Source organism: Macadamia integrifolia, unplaced genomic scaffold (assembly GCF_013358625.1).
Source record: "Macadamia integrifolia cultivar HAES 741 unplaced genomic scaffold, SCU_Mint_v3 scaffold1671, whole genome shotgun sequence".
NCBI lineage: Eukaryota > Viridiplantae > Streptophyta > Magnoliopsida > Proteales > Proteaceae > Macadamia > Macadamia integrifolia.
In genome coordinates this window covers 111,997-130,511 of record NW_024868298.1, presented here as the reverse complement: position 1 = coordinate 130,511, position 18,515 = coordinate 111,997, and the positions used below count along the sequence as shown (strand labels likewise).

Genomic DNA, 18,515 nt, shown 5'->3' with positions numbered 1-18,515 from the left:
AATCCCCAGGTCATAAACCACCTTTGGTTCTAATTGTTTGGTCGTCCAGTGGTTATCCATGGTTCGTGCAACCTATGTTGCTCTTCTGTTTGTCTTCTTTGTGAAGTTTACTACCTGCCTTCCTCGAGAAAGCTTATTATGATGACGTTGTTGCGGTTGTTGTTGCAGCTATGGTATTCTGACTGGCGGTTGGCATTCTTTGCCGCCTATTTTGTTGTTGCTGTCAGGATTTATTTACAAATAGATTTTTCTCTACTGTTGCCGCTAGTGATTGGTGTGCATGTGCTGGTGATGTGCCTTGAAGATGGTTTTGTTGCGGTTTTATTACGGCCAGTAGGTTCTACAATTGTGTCTCTTCAGTTACGTTCTGTTTATGTTTGTTTCTTGTTGTTCTAAGCTGGAGCCTAAGGTATATATGCGCTCCAGCATGAGGGGGAGTGCTGAAAATATGATCACACGTAGTAGACTAGTAGTTATGACGATGTTTATTAAGTGGTCGCGATGTTTATAATTTGTGGTGTGATTGGATTAAGTTGTGGTAGTCATGGTGATGTTATAATACATGGTGCAGTTTAGATAGAGTTTGCCTGTCATAGAAGTCCTTTATGATTCTATTTCCAGTTATTGTAATCAATTATTATAAATAAGAGTTGCTGCCTATGGCTAGACTATCTAATCTAATTGTGACTCTTTTCTCTCCCTATACAAGATCTCCTCTCTCGTTTTCCCTCTCCCTCTCCCTCGCTTCTACTTCTTTCCTTCTTCGCAGGTCCTAATTGTTAAGATTAGGAATTGTCACACATATTGTAATCGGTGAAGCCTGATCTCATCAGTTCAATCCAGGAAGTACTGTTCACTTTTCCCTAACATCGGCAGTCCCGCTCACCGGTGAGTGGGCCGGGGGGTTGCACGGGGCGGGAACCCCCTTCCAAGGGTTCCAAGTAGTAGCCCTGACCCGAATTATTTTTTTTTCTTTTTTCTTTTTGGAGACGTTTTTATTGGGGGCAGTTATATACTTTCGGGGAGTTAGGGTTTCTCTATATTGTAATGCATCTTAAAACACTATATATATAATTGACGAGGGTCTGTAATTTCTTCATCAGAATAGTGGAAGCTCTGGTTTATCGCTCTGCCGTAGACAGGGCCTCTGTGGGTGGGTGGGTGGGCATGGTTCGAAATCTCACCGAAAATTTGGAATTTTGGTTTTTTTTTTTTTTTTTTTTGCCCAAACGAAATAAGGCCCGAAATAACATTTGTAAAAAAATTCGGTCGAAATTTGGGTAAAAATTTAAGTATCGTTTCGGTATCTTGCATGTCTCGATACATTCCATGTGTTATAAATACCATATCTTAGTCGAAATTTCGGTATTTCGGTTAAAATTTCGACTCTATCTCGCCTGTCTTGGTCGTTTCGGTTCCATTTATTGGGGATTCTTTACCATAGAATCATATGAATAACCCCATTGATGTTAGAATACAAGAATTATAAACCAATCATAAAAGATTAATCATGGGTGTAGTCCCTAAAACCAAGAACACACAAACATATAGATTTACCCCATACATGATAATCAATTGGAGTAGAAGAATACTTGTGTGTAAGTTTAGAAGTCCCATAAGTATTGATCACGTAACTCTCTCCCATGTGCTTGAAGATTAGTCCCATAAAGATTGTAATAAAGAACTACACAATGGAGTCACCGCCGCTAAGATCTTCTGCAGCCGTTCACCTTTGGAATACTATCACATGCACTATTCCTGTGGGGGAGTCCGTGCTTCCAAAACCATGAAGGTGTTAAAGTGATGGCTGCAGGGACATTTAGCTTCTATTTATAATAGAATCCCTAAAAACCTAATTCATTTCCACAATGGATTGGGCTAGGAGTTTCTTAATCAGAATGGGCCTCTAATTGCTTGGGCCCAATGGATCAATCGGTATCAGTTAAGCCCACATAAAAATCCTAACACCATTTGCATATTTTAAAGGAAAAACACTCCAACAAGCCTCTAATTAGCCACATCATCACACATTTTGACTTCCATTGGACTCCTACAAGATCTTTACATTCAAAGCTTTGGAAAGGTAAAGTTCTTTCTCCAAAACTAGGTAAAATTTTCAGAACAGTTCGCCGGTTGCTGCCAAACAAAGGTGCAACTCTAAAACAATGTCATGTCCTAATATTTTTGCATTTTTATGTCCTAAGTATGTTCATTAATCTTAAAATAAGATACTCACCAAGTTTCAGGTCAAAATATGGCCACCGAAATAGTCAATTGAAAAAAAAAAAAAAAAAAAACACCATTTCAGCTGAAACGAAACGAAATTTCAGTTTCTGAACCCACCGAAACAAAACGAAATTTCGAACCTTGTGGGTGGGTGGGGTGTGTTTGATTTCTCTTGCTATCATTACTCTGCTGCATTGGTAATTCCAAACAAATATAACTCTGATCCTTTGCATTTAGATGCTTGAATGTTGTGAACCCGTGCCGGTGAAGCCTATGTGCTGCCATCCTCTAGACTAGGGGTTGAATCTCCCTGCATCACCTTTTATAGATACATATAAACATTCTAGAATGGACACCTTGGGCAGAGCTCAGCCCTAACAGGCTAACTTGGGTTTGGGTTTCCTAGGCTTGGCTTCCCAAAAACCCGGCCAAGCCCCACCTGTGTAAACTGCCAAACAGCAAATATTACAACCATCAAATTCAAGATAAGATTATCCAGATGTGACCATGTAAAGGATATTTTCCCCAAATGATACATGCTTATCAGCATAAATAAAATCAAACAATCAATAAATCATTCCCCAACCCCAAAAGAAGAAAAATTATTGAAGTCTTCTTGGTGGTAAGAAATAACTCTTTTTTCTTTTCTTCACTTCAATTCAGAAACTATTACATTCAAGGAACAACAAAAAAGCACATGGTGGGGGAAAAAATGAATAGCCTTGTCGCTGTGAAAAGCAAAGCAGATGTATCAGTTAATTCAGTTCATATTCTTTTTATACTCAGCACAATGAAAGAGACTACAAATGAGGCACCCAAAAAGGCAGTGATGTCTTCCAGACAGACAAAAAAGGCAAAAACCAGAAACCCTTTGTCCATTGAAGAGCCAGCCCTGTGCCGTTAGATTGTACCAACATTCATTGAGTCCCTCACAACTTTACTTTTGCAACTGTCATGTGCAAGGTTTCATAAGAATGAAATATTCATAGAGGAAATTATTAGGCCACACGGGGAGCCCTCCTTAACTTCAAGTTCAGGGAAGAAATATGAAGCCCAAAGGAAAGGGTTCTGATATCATCCATAAGAGTCAGCTATACAAATCAGCCCACAGAACACCAGAATGACCAAATATACCCAATGGGCCTTGAGGTGCCAAATATACCCAACGGGCCTGGATCACCAAGAACTACCACCAAAGTTAAAGTTGATGGGATGGAATTTGGGGGCAACCACGTTGTGGCCGTAAGAGGGGACATGGGGATGATTCAATGATATTCCACCAATATGTAATTAAAAAACTAATCGACATATCACATGAAACATCCAACATAGATTGCCATTTTAAGCTCTCATCATGGAGAAATCAGTTACAACTTGAGAAACCAAAGATGCATTCATAAAACAAAAGAAATCTTTTAACTATAGACACAACAAAATATCGACAGAAGAGGAATAATTTACTGAAAGAGGTGAGCAATATTTCCATAGCAACAATATAGCTGACTATTACATGACTTCCACTAAGGAAACCAGAAACCAAATCACAGAGAACAGATCTTTCACCTACCCAATAAGTGCTATTACTTGGGAAGCCGATGATGCATTCTGTTCAAGGAATTCACAGGCAGTAATGACAACTGGTTCGCCAAATATTACCTGCAAATAGAAAGGACATACTATATTGATCAATAAGCGCATCACCACAGATAAGGTAACAAACAATATAAAATTAAAGCATTACAAAAAGTTAGAAAATCACTCACAAGATTCGTGCCAAAAAAACAGGAAGACAAGACAAACCCATTAGAACACCTTAATGAAAACTAAAAGAAAAGCAAAAGAGGAAGAAACGGTAGCTGTTGCTTCTCGGAGCAGAGATTTTAGAAGCCAGTATGTTCCGAGGTAGTTTGTGCAGTGGTTTTTTCAGGTTATGGCTCATGATTGGATGGAGACCTCAATTTTAGACTTTGCAATAGCTTATGATTTGTCCATTGTGAACACTTTTTCTTTGAAAGAAGAGAAGTGTACTAAGTTACCTACAAAAGTGAGAACCATATCAACCATATAGATTTCTTTCTAACAAGAAGGGCAAACAGAATGTTGTGTAAGGACCGTATAAGGTTATCCCCAAGGAGGGCCTAACCACCCAACATAGACTACGGGTCCTAGATATGTGCCTTAGTACACAAAAGCATAGGAGGAGGGAAAGTATGTACCCTAAGACAAGGTGGTGGAGATTTAAAGGGGAGTCCCTAATTACATTTACTGTTAATGTGGTTAAACAAAGGAAAATGGGACTTTGACGGAGACACCAATGCAATGTGGAATGAGATGATGACTTATATTAAGAGAATTGCCAAAGAAGTGCTAGGGGAAGCAAATGGCAGTCCTCAGGCCCCTAGAGAGATTTGGTGGCAGGACGATGAGGCCAAGCAGCCATTAGTACCAAGAAATATTGTTTTGAGACATGGCAAAGGATTAAAGAAACAAAGGATAAAAAGATGTATACTGATGCCAAAAATGAAGCTAGGAAGATGGCGAGGATGGCTAAGGCGAAGAAATATGAGGATCTCTATATTAAACCAAACACAAAAGAAGAGGAAATATCCATTTATAATCTAGCTAATATGAGAGAAAGGAAGAGAGAGATTTCTACCAGCTGAAGTGTATCAAAGGTGAAGATGGAAGAGTGTTTGTAAGGGATGAGAACATTATAAAGAGACGGGATAAGTATATTTGTGACCTACTAAATGGAGATAGTTCGAATAAGAATGACTTGAAATATTAGACTATTCAATAAGACACCACACGTCATAAATATGCCATGTGGTTAATGTGGCGGAAGTTAAAGAAGCCTTAAGAAATATGAAAGTAGGTAAAACACCATACCCAAGTCAGATACCAATAGAACTGTCGAAAACCCAAGGAGCATGTGGAGTATTTTAGTTAACAAAGTTGTTTAACAGGATTATGGACGCAAGAAATATGTCAGATGAATGGAGGAAAAGCATTATAGTCCCGATTTACAAAAATAACGGTAATATTCAAAACTGCAATAATCATAGAAGCATAAAGCTTATGAATCATACTATGAAACTACGGGAGAAGGTTATTGAAGCCCATCTGAGAAGAGAGGCCCATATCTCCGTGAACCAATTTGGCTTTATGCCAAGTAGATCCATGACAGAAGCTATTTACTTATTTAGGAGGTTCATGGACTGATATAAATATAGTAAGAAGGATCATATGGTCTTTATTGACCTAGAAAAAGCCTATGATAGAGTCTCTAGAGATTTAATCCGGTATGTCCCAATAAAGAGGGGTGTCGAGTAAATATATGGATGTAACTAAAGACATGTATGAGGGCGTGGTGACTAGTATGAGATTTGTGGGAGGTCAGGACAAGGAATTCCCAATTTCGATTGGACTCCATCAGGGATCAACCTTAAGCCTTATCTGTTTGCGCTTATCATAAATGATCAAACCAAGAGCATTCAAGACGAGGCCCCATGGTGTATGCGCTGAGCCAATGATATCGTCTTCGTGGATGAGACAAAAGCAGGGACTAATGCAAAGTTAAATCAAAAGAGATCAACTTTGGAAACAAAAGGCTTTGAGATTAGTAGAACAAAGACGAAGTATACGATGTGTAAGGTTAGTCATACTATGATGGATATGTCATGTTGAAAATTGAAGAGAGAGATAAGAGGGATACCATAAAGGGACCATTTTCGATATCTGAGGTCAACCATAAATAAAGAAGGTGACATAGAGGATGATGTTTCACAAAGAATTAAAGTGGAATGGATGAAGTGGAGAGGTGCGACCGAAGTATTGTGTGACCGACGTATTCCTTTAATAAAAGAAAGTTCCATAGAACTATTGTAAGACCGGCTATGATTTATGGGGCAAAATGCTGGGTAGATAAGGAGTGTCACATCGAGAAGCTATGTGTAACAGAGATGAGGATGTTAAGATGGATCTGCAACAAAACTAGGAAGGATAAAGTAAGGAATAAACTTATTAGAGCTGATTTGGGAGTTGCTCCGATTAATGACGAGCTCTGAAAAAGTTATTTAAGGTGATATGGTCATGTTCAACGAAGGGTCGGGACACCCCAATAAGGAATGATATGATTCCAATTGAAGGAGTTAAAAGCACTACGGGCAAGCCTAAAATGACCATAGGAGAAGTTGTGAGGAATTACATGCATATTCTACGTCTTGTCCTAAGTATGACCTCGGATACAGCCAACTAGAGGGCAAGGATCCATGTAGCCAACTCCACTTAGCTGAAATTCTCCTGACTTACTGGGTTGTGTCTCTTTCCTCTTACTTCCATTTTTGCATTTTTCTTTTTTCTTTTTTCATTTTTCACCTCACCTTTTTGGTATGTATGTGTAGGGAATTCGAATCCGCCTTGTTGAATCAAATTGATTGAAGGGGACTACCCGACAGCTAGTGGTTCAGAGAGAAAGACAAACATATAACCTGTTTTCGGTTTCATTTTTCATTTCTCATCTCATTTCCCACCCCTCATCTGTTCATTCTCCCTTTTCTGTTTGGACCTCAGTGTTCCCTCCTACTTTGTTTCGCATGGATCCATGTGGCCGACCCCATTAAGTGTGGACAAGCCTGAGTTTGTTGTATATCTTTAGCTGGAATAGGCCTGATGTTAGCAATACAGCTCATCTTTATATTATCTTATCTCATCCCTCACTTATATCTATGTCTATAGATAGTTTTTTAGTGGAATAGGGTTTTATGGCTGTTATCTCTAGATGGTCAATGGTTATTCTATCCCTGAATGCTATTTTTTGTTATTTTTTGAATAAATGTAACCTGTAAATCAGTCTGTATGCTATCCTATTACTGTCTAGCAAAGGCTAGCATGTACATTCCAGCGGATGCCAGCAGGACCGACCTTCAAAGGGCTCTACCTTAGATGAGAGAAAATAGCAGCTCCAAAGTTTGAAGTCTTATTTTTTCTCTGATCACTTGCATTGATTCGTAAAAGCACAACATATGCATTGTAGAACTCCATAGGTGGACTCCTAAGGAGACTGAACTTTTATAGTTTTTCTTTTTCTCCCAATCTTCTATTATTATGTTCTCCGAACCCAACCCATTTCTTCACCCTACCATTCTCATCTGTTTGATTTCAAATTTCCTACAACCCTACTTCTCTTTCACCAAATATAAATCATAATTTCCTACACCTATTTTATCCTAAGCCTCCATTTATACCTTGTAAATGTAATCTCAGTTTTCCCTTAAATCATTTACAACAAAATCCTGCACCGATTAAGGTAACCCTCATTCTCATGCCGTGCTGCCACATAGAAACTGGAGTTTTTTTGTGCAAACAGAGTACAACAATACGACATACGCTTAAAACCCACGTCCTACACATCCAATTATTAAACTAATCTGGGCAAAACGGGAGTGGGGGTGCGGTTATGAAAGCTTGAGGCTTGAACTTTGAGAAAGATGCACTGAAAACAGTAGCCGACAGAGCAGTTTCCGGGAAATGCTCATGAGTAGCAAAATAAATTCCTGTTTTTCCTCTTTCTTCCATAAGCGTTTACTTCTCATCCACCACAAAGTAAAACAAATAAACGATAATGGAAACCTGTCAAAACGGGTTTACCTCATCAACATACTCATCGAGTTGGGGATGAACGAAGGTCTGAGCAAACAAAACACAGGGCTCCGGACGACCCATCTCTTAAACTCTTCCGAGGCTCTTAAAACACCATTGCTTTTCCCACAGACATGGAGGAAAGAAACAAAGACGTCAAAGGTTAATCTTCCAGGAGCGAGAGCGAAAGCGAACAGAGAACTAGGTTACAGAACGTCAAAGGTTAATCTTCCGTCGAGCTTTCTTGAAGTCTCCGAACGCGAGTGGAGCGGGAGAACTGTGGAAGCCAGGAACCGGGATGGCCTATGCCTCCCAAGAATGGAGAACTTCGTTGTGGTCTACGGGCTCCATTGAGAATACGACGTTGAGTAAAGAACTTTCTCCACGTCCCTGAAAGTGAAGGCTTTGCAGGGTATGGTGATCGAAGAAGATTCCAAGGCCCGACTCCCCAAGTCGAGAAGTGTGGGTCGACAGGGCAGGAAAGGAACACAGAAATGTCCGAAACCAAACGGCACCGAAGGAGGAAACGCTAATGGTAAAAAAACACAACACTATGGCTGGGTTTGGTGGTCATTCAAAAAAACGTTTATGATGTTTTTTCGTTTTATGGGAACAAAAAACGGAATAAAGTGTTTGGTGTCAACCAGTGTTTTTCCGCTTTTTTTTTCTGACAAAACGGAAAGAAAAACGCTAGAAATGCAAAATGATGGAACAACAAAACCTTATTTCATCATTTTTATTTGTTTCCAAATACAGAAAAAGTGAACACTAGGGGCCCGTTTGAAAACGTTTCTGCCGTTTCTGTTTCAAGAAACTGCAGAAACAGAAACAGAATTGAAGGTGTTTGATAAATCATGTTTTTAGAAGTCAATGGTAACCAGTGAAAAAATTGCCACAAGCCGTTTCCAGAAACGGCGAAACAAGTTGAACTTGTTTCGCCTGGGTCGTTTCTTGAACCATAAATAAGTAAAAATTTCTATTTCTATTTCTAAAAATAAGTGAAACGAAACAGTTTTATCAAACGTTTTTTGCACCGTTTCTGCTATTTTTGGATACAGAAACGGCAGAAATGTGTTTCTTAAAACGTTATCAAACGGGCCCTAGGATAATCGTTCCTAAAACAAGTTCACCAAACACCATTTTTTTTTGTTTTAAAATGGCATTTTTGGCCATAGTTGAAAAACTAGGTTTTTCGACCCGACTCATTGGATAAAAAACCTAGTGAATCGACCTGGTTAAACCTAGTCAGGCCCAGTCTTGTTTTTCTGTTTTATATATATTTAAAGGAAGAGGTATAGGAAAGCTAGCAGGACACCTTAGTATTAGGTGTGCTAGCGATATTTTAATCGTAGGATTTGAAAGAACCGTTAGATTGAGAGGAAAGGTCCAAAGCCTCAATCCACCCCTGTCACACCTTATCACCCTCAATAGCCATGCCAGAATGCTGCCTGGCCGGTGCTCTCAGTTCTCTTTTTTTATTTTTTTTGGGTTGTTCCTCTCTCTCTCTCTCTCTCTCTCAAACCCTCTTTTTTCAGAGCTTTCTTTCTTCCTAGGCAGCAGCTGAAGCTCTCTCTTTTCTTTTTATGGTTTTTGTAGTTACTCTTTCCCCCCCAAGCTTTCTTCTTCCTGGACAGCGGCAGCAGCTGCAATCCTCTTCTTTTTTTTTTTTTTGGTTTTTGTTGTTACTTTCTCTCCCCCCAAGCTTTCTTCTTCCTGGACAGCGACTGTTGCAGCGGCAGTGGCAACGGTTGCGACGGCAGTAGCAGCGGTAGCGACAACGGCTACGGTTGCGACAGCAATAGCAGCGACAACGACAGCGGTTGCGGTTGCGACTATAACGGCAGCAGTTGCACTCTTTTTTTTCCTGGTTTTCGCCATTACTCTCTCTCCCCCCGAGCTTTCTTCTTCTTGGACAGCGGCTGCGATTGCGACGGCAGCAGCAGCGGCCAATGGCAGTAGCTGCACTCTCTCTTTTTTTTTTTTTTTTTTTTGCTATTATTCTCTCTCTCACTCGAGCTTTCCTCTTCCTGTATGGCGGCAGCAATGGCGTCGGAGGCAGCGTCATCTCAGTTTTTTTTTCTGATTTTTGCTATTCCTCTCCATTGACCGTTCTACCATCACTGTAATCCCCATTCCTTTGGCCCCTTGGTGAGAGAAGCGAAAGAGAGAGAGAAAGAGCACCGAACAAGTCGAAAATTTTCCGTTGCCACTGTCCAGGTTGAGCTCAATTCTCTTTTTCTTCCTTTTTTCTTATGATTTTTGTTGTTCCTCTCTCTCTCTCTCTCCCTCTGAGCTTTCTTCTACCACAACTGCGGCAACGATAGTGGCTTTAAGGATGGGAAATTGCCAGAGCAAGTGAGGGAGAAGAAGAATGACCATACAACGTCGGGGCTAGTTAAGTTACCTAAGACAACAGTATCCAACGGTATTGATGTAGTCTATCTAATCCAACGGTCTACATTTGGTAGCATACCTGATTCCAGTGTGTTCTGCTAGCTTTCAAGACCTTTTCCTATATTTAAATGCAATAAATATGTAAATCAATCATAAAAATACAGAAAAAAAAATCACATATCAATAATTAGAGGGTTGCAGGCAAGAGTCTTTCTCTTGGTTAGAACGTTAGGTTAGGATTAAGAATTATAAAATATAAATTATATCTTCCAACAATCCGACTTCCAATAAAATAAGAACTTTCGATTTAGGAATACGGGAAGTTTCTTGGGTCCCAGGTTCCTTTTGGTAAAAGAAAAAGAGTAGGAGAAGTCACTAGGTCAGGAGTCTTGGGATTTGGGACGGTAAAGAGATTCTATTTGATTTTTTTTTAACTGCCCTTTGATATAATGACCAGATTCGGTGGTTTTTCAAGACTCGGCCAAAAAACCGAGTCAATGTAGAGTCGTCTTAACTCGTCTTGAGTCTTGTTTTTTTTTAATACAGGGCAAGTCTTCGTGACTCTTGACTATGAATCTCAAATTTTGACTCGACTCAGGCGAGTCTTCCCAGTCAAAACCTGGTTTTCCAACGATGATTTGGCATAGAAATTGAAAATTATATTTTTTACACAAAAAGTCGTTTCTGTAACTGAATGACTACCAAAGGCAGCCAACAACTATAGTAGGGATAAGGCCCCGTTTGGTTTCACTCTCGAGGACATTTCCATTATTCGTGTTTTGTAGGAACACAATGGGAACAGAAACATGTTTGGCAAATCCGTTTTGTTCTTGTATTTTGGAGAGTTGGCAAAAGGAATAGCTATTTAGAACAATTATGGCAAAACCTAAAATTAGTGTTTGTGCTGCTCCTTAACATGTTGGAAAGAACAACAAAAGTAAAAAATTCCTTCCATTCTCGATAAAATATACCCTTAACCCAGAAACTCTCCCCAATCGGCAACCACAGAATTGGGTATGCAGATCCGGATCATGATCCTAATTCTTTAAATAATAAGAAAACCTGAAATATGTTTGGCAAATTTAGTTCATTTTATGTTCTAACAAAACGAATCAGTGAAACGGACAAGTTGGGAACATCGTTAATGGAACCTTTTTTTGGTGTTTTTGGTGTTTATTCACTTCAAACGTAAAATTTTAGATTTTTCAAACAATTAGAAGTGTTTCTTCACTACAAACGAAGTTTTTAGACTTGCCAAACGCATTTCTAATCGTTTTCATTTTCTCCGAATAAAAGAACACCATAAACGTTATAGAAGAGTGCAATCAAATGCAGCCTAAGGCTCCGCTTGGTAACATTTATATTATGGGAATGTCCTTCTTTGCCAGACTCTTCTATAGTTCAGAACTTTGTCTTTTGGCTCTAAAATAATTATATTATATACAAAGTGGTTGCTTTGATTATAAAAAAGCTCTACGAGAGCCGATTGAGGTGGTATGCTCATGTTCAATGAAGACCTATGAATGCCCCAGTCAGGAAAAACGACCAGGTTCATATTAAGGGTTCAAGAAGAGGTAGGGGATGACCTAAAATAACTATTGACGAATCGGTAAGAAAAGATATGCAATTGGTTGGGTTGGATTATATTATGACTGCATATAGACCTATCTGGAAGATAAAGACCCGCATACCTAACACCATGTGGGGGATGTTGTTCTAATTTTTCTACCAAAATATACCTCTTTTATCTTCTACTTCATTGTTGCACTTCTTTATCTTATATTTCTCTTACTTTGATGATCATATTGGATCACTAATGCAATAAAAAAAACACCCAATTTTATCATAGTAATGGTTGCAAATTGAATAAATCAGGGCAATAAAAAACACAGGCTTTGAAGGATATTCGTGCTCACCCAAACCAAATTCTGTCATAATAAATAGAAAATCGCACACTATCATGCTTCAAATCAAACTTGTAATATCATCATCCACATTAACACCTAAAAATACAATTAAATAGAATGAAAGATAATCCAAACAATGGTACATGTAAATATAATAGTAATGTTATTAGATAAAATCCAACTTGAAAGCTTGTTATATGATTCACTGTCCTCAAGGTCATCTAGGTTTTCTTCGACATCAATAAGTGTCGGTGCATGTCCTAGCCAATCCTGTGTAGATACTAAGGTCTAAGGACTCTGCGATCCATAATGCCAATGAAATACAAAATTGGTCTAAAGTCCAACCACCAATGCTAAAAGCAGACTCTGTAACAACAGTTGAAATATGAATTTTTTTTTTATTCTAGAAAAAAAAAACTGAACAAATAGTTACAAGTCGATTACACCTTTGTGCAAATAGTTAGTGTCCTGAATCATAGTTCTCCTAGATAAAGCCTTATAGGTCACCGTCTTAGTTAAATTTATAGGATAATCCTTGTCATTTCTTATAACAAAACTTGGTTTAAATAGGAGGTTCTCTAGTTCAAGATGAAGAGACAGTGGACCATAGCCACACCAAAAAATTGTTAGGATGCATTAGTTTGTCAAGACCCTGCACATCACTTCATGACTCCTGTACTTCCCATCCACGCTTGGACGCTTCAGCTAACCCATAGAGGATTCTCTGTGCTATCGCTTCAGTATCCTCTCCAATCATATCACATAATTAGCAAACAAGAATAAGCAGCTATTTTTTGAGAATATAACGGTTGCCCATCCCTACATATTCTGTGTTTTAGATGACACAACAGTGATGGCAACGATGGTTTTGCTAAAACCAAGGGTATTAGGTGATTGTAAGGTAGAAGAAATATGGTCAATTCCCATATGAGACACATCATCAGTCTTTGTGTAACAAGTTTAGTTAATAACCATTATTAAGCCAGAAATATACCTGGTCCAAGACGAGTTTAGGATTAGGCTTAGAGGATCCAAAAGTAACCATATTTCTATGCCTCCAAATAAAGTAGTAAGTAATAATGAAGATATTGAAGAAATCATCCAACTCACTTATCCTCCACTTATAAAACTAGAAGAAATACATTATTAAGGTTGGAAAAGATGTAGAATGCAAACATTCAGATCTCAATCCCAGAGGGCTCGTGGCCCAAATTCTTCTGGAGAATTCACTGGTGAGGAAAACATGTCGAATGTTCTCCTGCTCACAGAGACATAGATCACGGACAAGATCTAAGTCCACCCATTTATGCAGGAAGTCTTTCATAGGGATCCCTTCTAGAGCCAATCTCCAAAAGAACAACTTAAATTTGGGGTGAACATTGTGTTTCAAAAAAAAAAAAAAAACCACCACCATTAAGAGCAAGTTGATAAGCATGTACACCTGTTATGGCATCCATTAGAAGTTGTTAGTAACTTGTTCTAAAGAAAACAAGCTGCAATCTTAGTTGTGAGAGACCCTCTTTTTGAAAGGTGGCACCACCATCCATCATCCTCGCGAGAAAAAGGAATGTCAAAGATTAAAGAAGAAAGAAGAAAGATTTTTTGGAAGTACATAATTGATCAAACTCCTATCCATTGGCGATCAGTTATAACTTTACTAATCTTATCACAATGAACAAATGAATTAGGGTCATTCAGAAAATTTTCAAGATGAAAAGTTTTGGCTTTGAAGACCCAAGGATTGTTCCAAAAGAAAGTGTTGAGGCCATTACCAATTACCAATTTTCATGTGAATCATATGCTTTAGAGTTGGAAGGATACTTACAATAGCATTCCAGCAAAGAGATCCTCTTGATTTGAGAGTTCTCTTATCAAAGACTGACCTTCGCATCAAATATTTGGCTTTAAGAGTTCTTGCCCATAGTAACTCTTTATAATTTAGCAGTCTCCATCCAAGCCTTAAAAGAAGGGCTTTGTTATGAGTTTCTGTCACGTAACTCTAGGCCACCAAATCTTTTTGGTTGACAAATCCTCTTCCACCCAATGGTACGCAGTCTTTTATGAGAAGCATAATCATTATTCCAGAAATGCATGGAAATAGCATCCAGCTTCCTGCACAACCTTTAGGGAAAGTAAAACAAGTCATAAAGTAAGAAGGAATCGATGAGATAGTTGATTGGATCAGCATAGTTCTTCTAGCATAAGACAAAAGTTTTGCCTTCCATGTCCCAAGTTTGAGCTCCACTCTTCAAATCACATTCCTAAAGAATAGAGATCTAGCTCTGGGAGAAAACAAGTTAGTACCAATATGGGAGGAATCCTAATCCATTTCCTTAATACCGATGACTCGACACAAAGAATTCCTAGTTTCAAGAGGAATATTAGAGCTGAAAGCAAAATCACTTTTGTTGACATTAGTGGCCAGTCCTGAAAGATCAGAAAAGAGATCAAGATACATTTAACAGTGGCAAGATCATCACTTGTAGCTCTATAGAAAATAAATGTTTCATCGGCAAAGAAGAGGTGAGAAATCTCAGGAGCATACCTTGAAACTTTGATACCATTGAAAAGATTAAGCTCTTTATAAGTGTCAAGCAATCTAGATAGCCCATCCAATGCCACAATAAAGAGAAAAGGACTAAGAGGGCAGCCTGGACGAATTCCTCTTGATGCTCTAAAAAAGTTGAAGGCAGAACCAAAGAATTTGATCGAGAAAGACGAAGTCGAAATCAGACATCTAACCAGTTGCTCTCACTTCGGACCAAACCCAAGAAAATTAAAAATAGCCAAAAGATAATTCCATTATAGCTTATCATATGCCTTTTCATATCAAGTTTGATGGCCACAAAACCAGATTTGACTTTCTTCACCTTTCAAAAAATGAAAAATTTCATGGGCAAAAACAATGTTATCTGATATTTGACACCCAGGAACAAACGCAGTTTGGCAGGGAGAAATGAAATCCCTCGAACGGGTTTTGAACCTGGAAGCGAGGATTTAAGTAATTTTTGTAAGTGACATTGCAGAGACTAATAGGCCAAAAGTCACTAACAACAAAGGCATTAAATTTTTTACAGATCAAGCAAATGAGAGTGTGATTGGATTCGGGTGGGAGAATTCCATTGTTGAAGAACTGGTGAACGAAAGCTTGAATCTCTGGATGGAGAAGATCCCATAATTTTAAAAAAAGATGGCTTGAAAACCATTGGGACAAGGGGCTTTATAGGCTCCAATGGAAAAGATAGCAAATTTAATCTCATCAATGGAGGGAGGAGAGGTGAGAGAAATGGGATTAGGCAGAAGGATAGGGGTAAAGAGACATTCAATGAAAGAAGGATCAAGGGGGTTGGATGTTGTAAAGAGATCCTCTAAAAAACCAATAAACTCATTAGCAATTAGAGCAGGTTCAGTAACTCTTGAACCACCAACAATAGAGATGAAAATAATTCTTCTTTGGTGTTGTTGGACTTTGGTCACAACATAAAAAAACTTGGTGTTTCTATCCCCATCGAAGATAAATGAGTGTCTTGATTTCTGGTGCCAAAACCTTTCTTCAACTGTTAGGATCCATTCAGCATTGGAGCAAATTTTGGAAAGGTCATTCAAAGGGGATTGCGAGAGGTTTTCCAAGAGGAGGTATTGGGAGAGGTAATTATCTTTAAGGTGGTTGATTCTACCTAACACCTTAGTATTCCATTTGAGAAGCAATTTGTTAAGGCTAGCTAATTTAGAATTTAGGGAAGCAATTCCAAAAGCATTCCACTTGTGATGCCAAAAAGGGAGAAAATCCTGGTGGACAAACCAAGCATGTTAGTAATGAAACTATTTTTTTAATTTAAAGGAAGAGGGAGAGGTATTCAGGATAATTGGATTATGGTCTGATCCTACTGAGGGTAGTTTAGTGAGAGAAGAATGAGAAAATAAAGACAACAACCCAGGATTCACATAGGTGCGATCCAAATAGACTTTGATCAAGGAAGGTGGCAATTGCTTATTTGTCTAGGTGAAGGGGTTCCTAGAAAGGAGGATCTCTTCAAAATTAAGGGTAGAAAGAGGGACTTGTAGAAGAAGAGAGGAGGTAGAATGCTTAAAAGAGGTTCCACCAAATTTGTGATCAAGGGATAGGGTCTCATTGAAATAACCAATAAGGACAGGGAATATGGAGGGGAAAAATCATGGAAAAGAGTTCATTCCACCCCTACCTGTGAGTTGCAGATCAACCCCCAATGGGTGGGAAAATCATTGCAGGGGTCAAACAAAATGAAAAATAAGAAGGATCCAAAGGTCACTCTATAGGGTCCAAGTGAGTTTGAAAGGAGAACCCACAATCCCCCTTTCCTACTAGCAAACCCCTCACTATTGATGAAATTGGTCCGAGTTATAATTTTTAAGGGAGCAGAAGGGGAAAAAAGAGATGTGATTCTAAATCTTAGTTTCACAGACAAAAACAACATCAGGTTTTAAATTCTTAATGTGGTTAGCAAGATATTTTTTTATCAGAGATGAGTGTATACCACATACATTCCAACTAAAGATCTTCATACTGAATATCCCAACACACAGCCACAAAATATTCAAAATATCAAACAGAATAATGGTATTAAAGTAAAACACAATGCAAGAACAAAGAATGAAAAAAGGAACCATGCAGATAGAAAAAAGTTGATGCAAACGATACAATCCAGAACATTAAGAAGAAAAGAACTAGAGAAAACACAATGATATAGCCAAACTGACCCCTCAGTGGGGGCAATGACACGTGTCCTCCTCTAGACGAAGGTTCCAAGAGACCACTCACGCTCAAGCACGCTCAATCACCGAGGCACGCTCGCAGAATCACGCGGGGTCACATCGTCTGCATGAGGGGAATATTTCCCCCAGAAGGTTGGACGTATTCGAGTGGGACTCTAAGAGGGAAGCAGGGGGAAAACCCTAAACCCGAAGAGCTATATAAGAAGGCACGGAAGAAAGGGGAAGGTAAGTTCTGATACCCTCACCATTACTCCCTTATTGAACTGTGCGGCCGACCCTGACTTGAGCGTCGGAGGACTAACCCCGGACAAAGCTCTGGGCCTCCGTCGTCTGTGTTTGTGTAGGTTCGACTAGAGGTGTATTTTTGGCAGTAACAGATTGGCGCCATCTGTGGGAACGACGGTAATGGTGGGGAGAACCTACAACCGAAAGAGGACGAGAGCGACGTCCAACATAGACATGGGGGAAGAACCTTCAGGGGAGCTTCCTCCCTCGGCGGAGATTGGACGAGAGAGGGGCCATGACGACCGGGAAGTGTCCGTCAGATACCAGCGTTCGGCTGGATATTCAGTACATGAAGGCAGCGACCATCAGCCTCCCGTGGCCCAGGAGTACGTGACGAGGCAGCAGTTCGAAGACCTCCAGGACAAATATAACCGGATGGCCGAGACTATGAGGGAGGTCTCCAAAGCTGTCTCCCACAGGACCGGCGGAGCACCCCCAGGTCCCCACGTCCAGTTTGAGAGGGCTCGAGAAGAAGACCGAAGCAGTACGGGATCGACGAGGGCCGGTCATGACCCTCGAAGCCGAGCAAGGGAGAGTCCCGCGCCCCGAAGTAGGACGCGACGCGCCGCCAGAGACCCGCATGGGGATCAGCACCAAGGAGACAAATAGAGGTCCGAGGACTCGGGATTAAAGAGGATGATCTTAGACCTGAAGGACGAGATCAGAAAGGTGGCAGAAAACAAGACGGGGAACAGCGAGCCCGACCTCACCAATGATACGGCCTCAGCTGACGAGGTCATGAGGGACCCGCTCCCGGTCGGTTTTTGCCTACCCAAGTACGACACTTATGACGGGTCGGGGGACCCCGTCGATCACTTGGAAGGTTTTAAGGTCGCCATGCAATTCCATCGCGTCTCGGAAAATATTATGTGTCGGGCCCTCCCATTGACGTTCAGGGGGGCGGCGAGGCTGTGGTACAACCGACTGCCGACGAAGTCGATCCACAGCTTCAGCGACCTGAGTTACTTCTTCGTGAAGGGGTTCTCTAGTAGCCAGCCCCTCCAGAAGACCACGTTGAACCTAACCAACGTCAAACAGCAAGAAGGGGAATCACTGCGGAACTACATGAAGCGATTCCAACAAGAAAAGATCACAATCAGAGGCCTAGACCCGAAGGAGGAGTTCACGACCCTGCTAGGTGGCATCAAGGACAAGGAGTTGAAGAGGTCCCTGGCGAAGCATACGCCTAGAGACCTGACCAAGCTGAGGGCGCGATGCGATAAGTACATCCAGATGGAAGAAACCCTCCAGGCAGATGAAGAAGTCGAAAGGAAGGCGGCGAGGAAGAGGCCCTTAAGGGTTGATGATAAA

The 18,515-nt window shown here is 40.1% G+C and overlaps 2 long non-coding RNA genes across 2 annotated transcripts; both read right to left on the bottom strand.

The window, feature by feature from the left end:
• Nucleotides 1–2,083: 2,083 nt before the first annotated feature.
• LOC122064487 lies at nucleotides 2,084–8,702 on the bottom strand. Its single transcript, XR_006135726.1, has 3 exons — nucleotides 7,876–8,702; nucleotides 3,794–3,882; nucleotides 2,084–2,674 (listed from the first exon to the last, which is right to left on the bottom strand). It is a non-coding gene; the product is annotated as an uncharacterized LOC122064487 (long non-coding RNA).
• A 4,859-nt stretch (nucleotides 8,703–13,561) lies between these two features.
• Nucleotides 13,562–16,879, bottom strand: LOC122064486. The gene is made up of 2 exons (XR_006135725.1): nucleotides 13,993–16,879; nucleotides 13,562–13,608 (listed from the first exon to the last, which is right to left on the bottom strand). It is a non-coding gene; the product is annotated as an uncharacterized LOC122064486 (long non-coding RNA).
• Nucleotides 16,880–18,515: the final 1,636 nt, after the last annotated feature.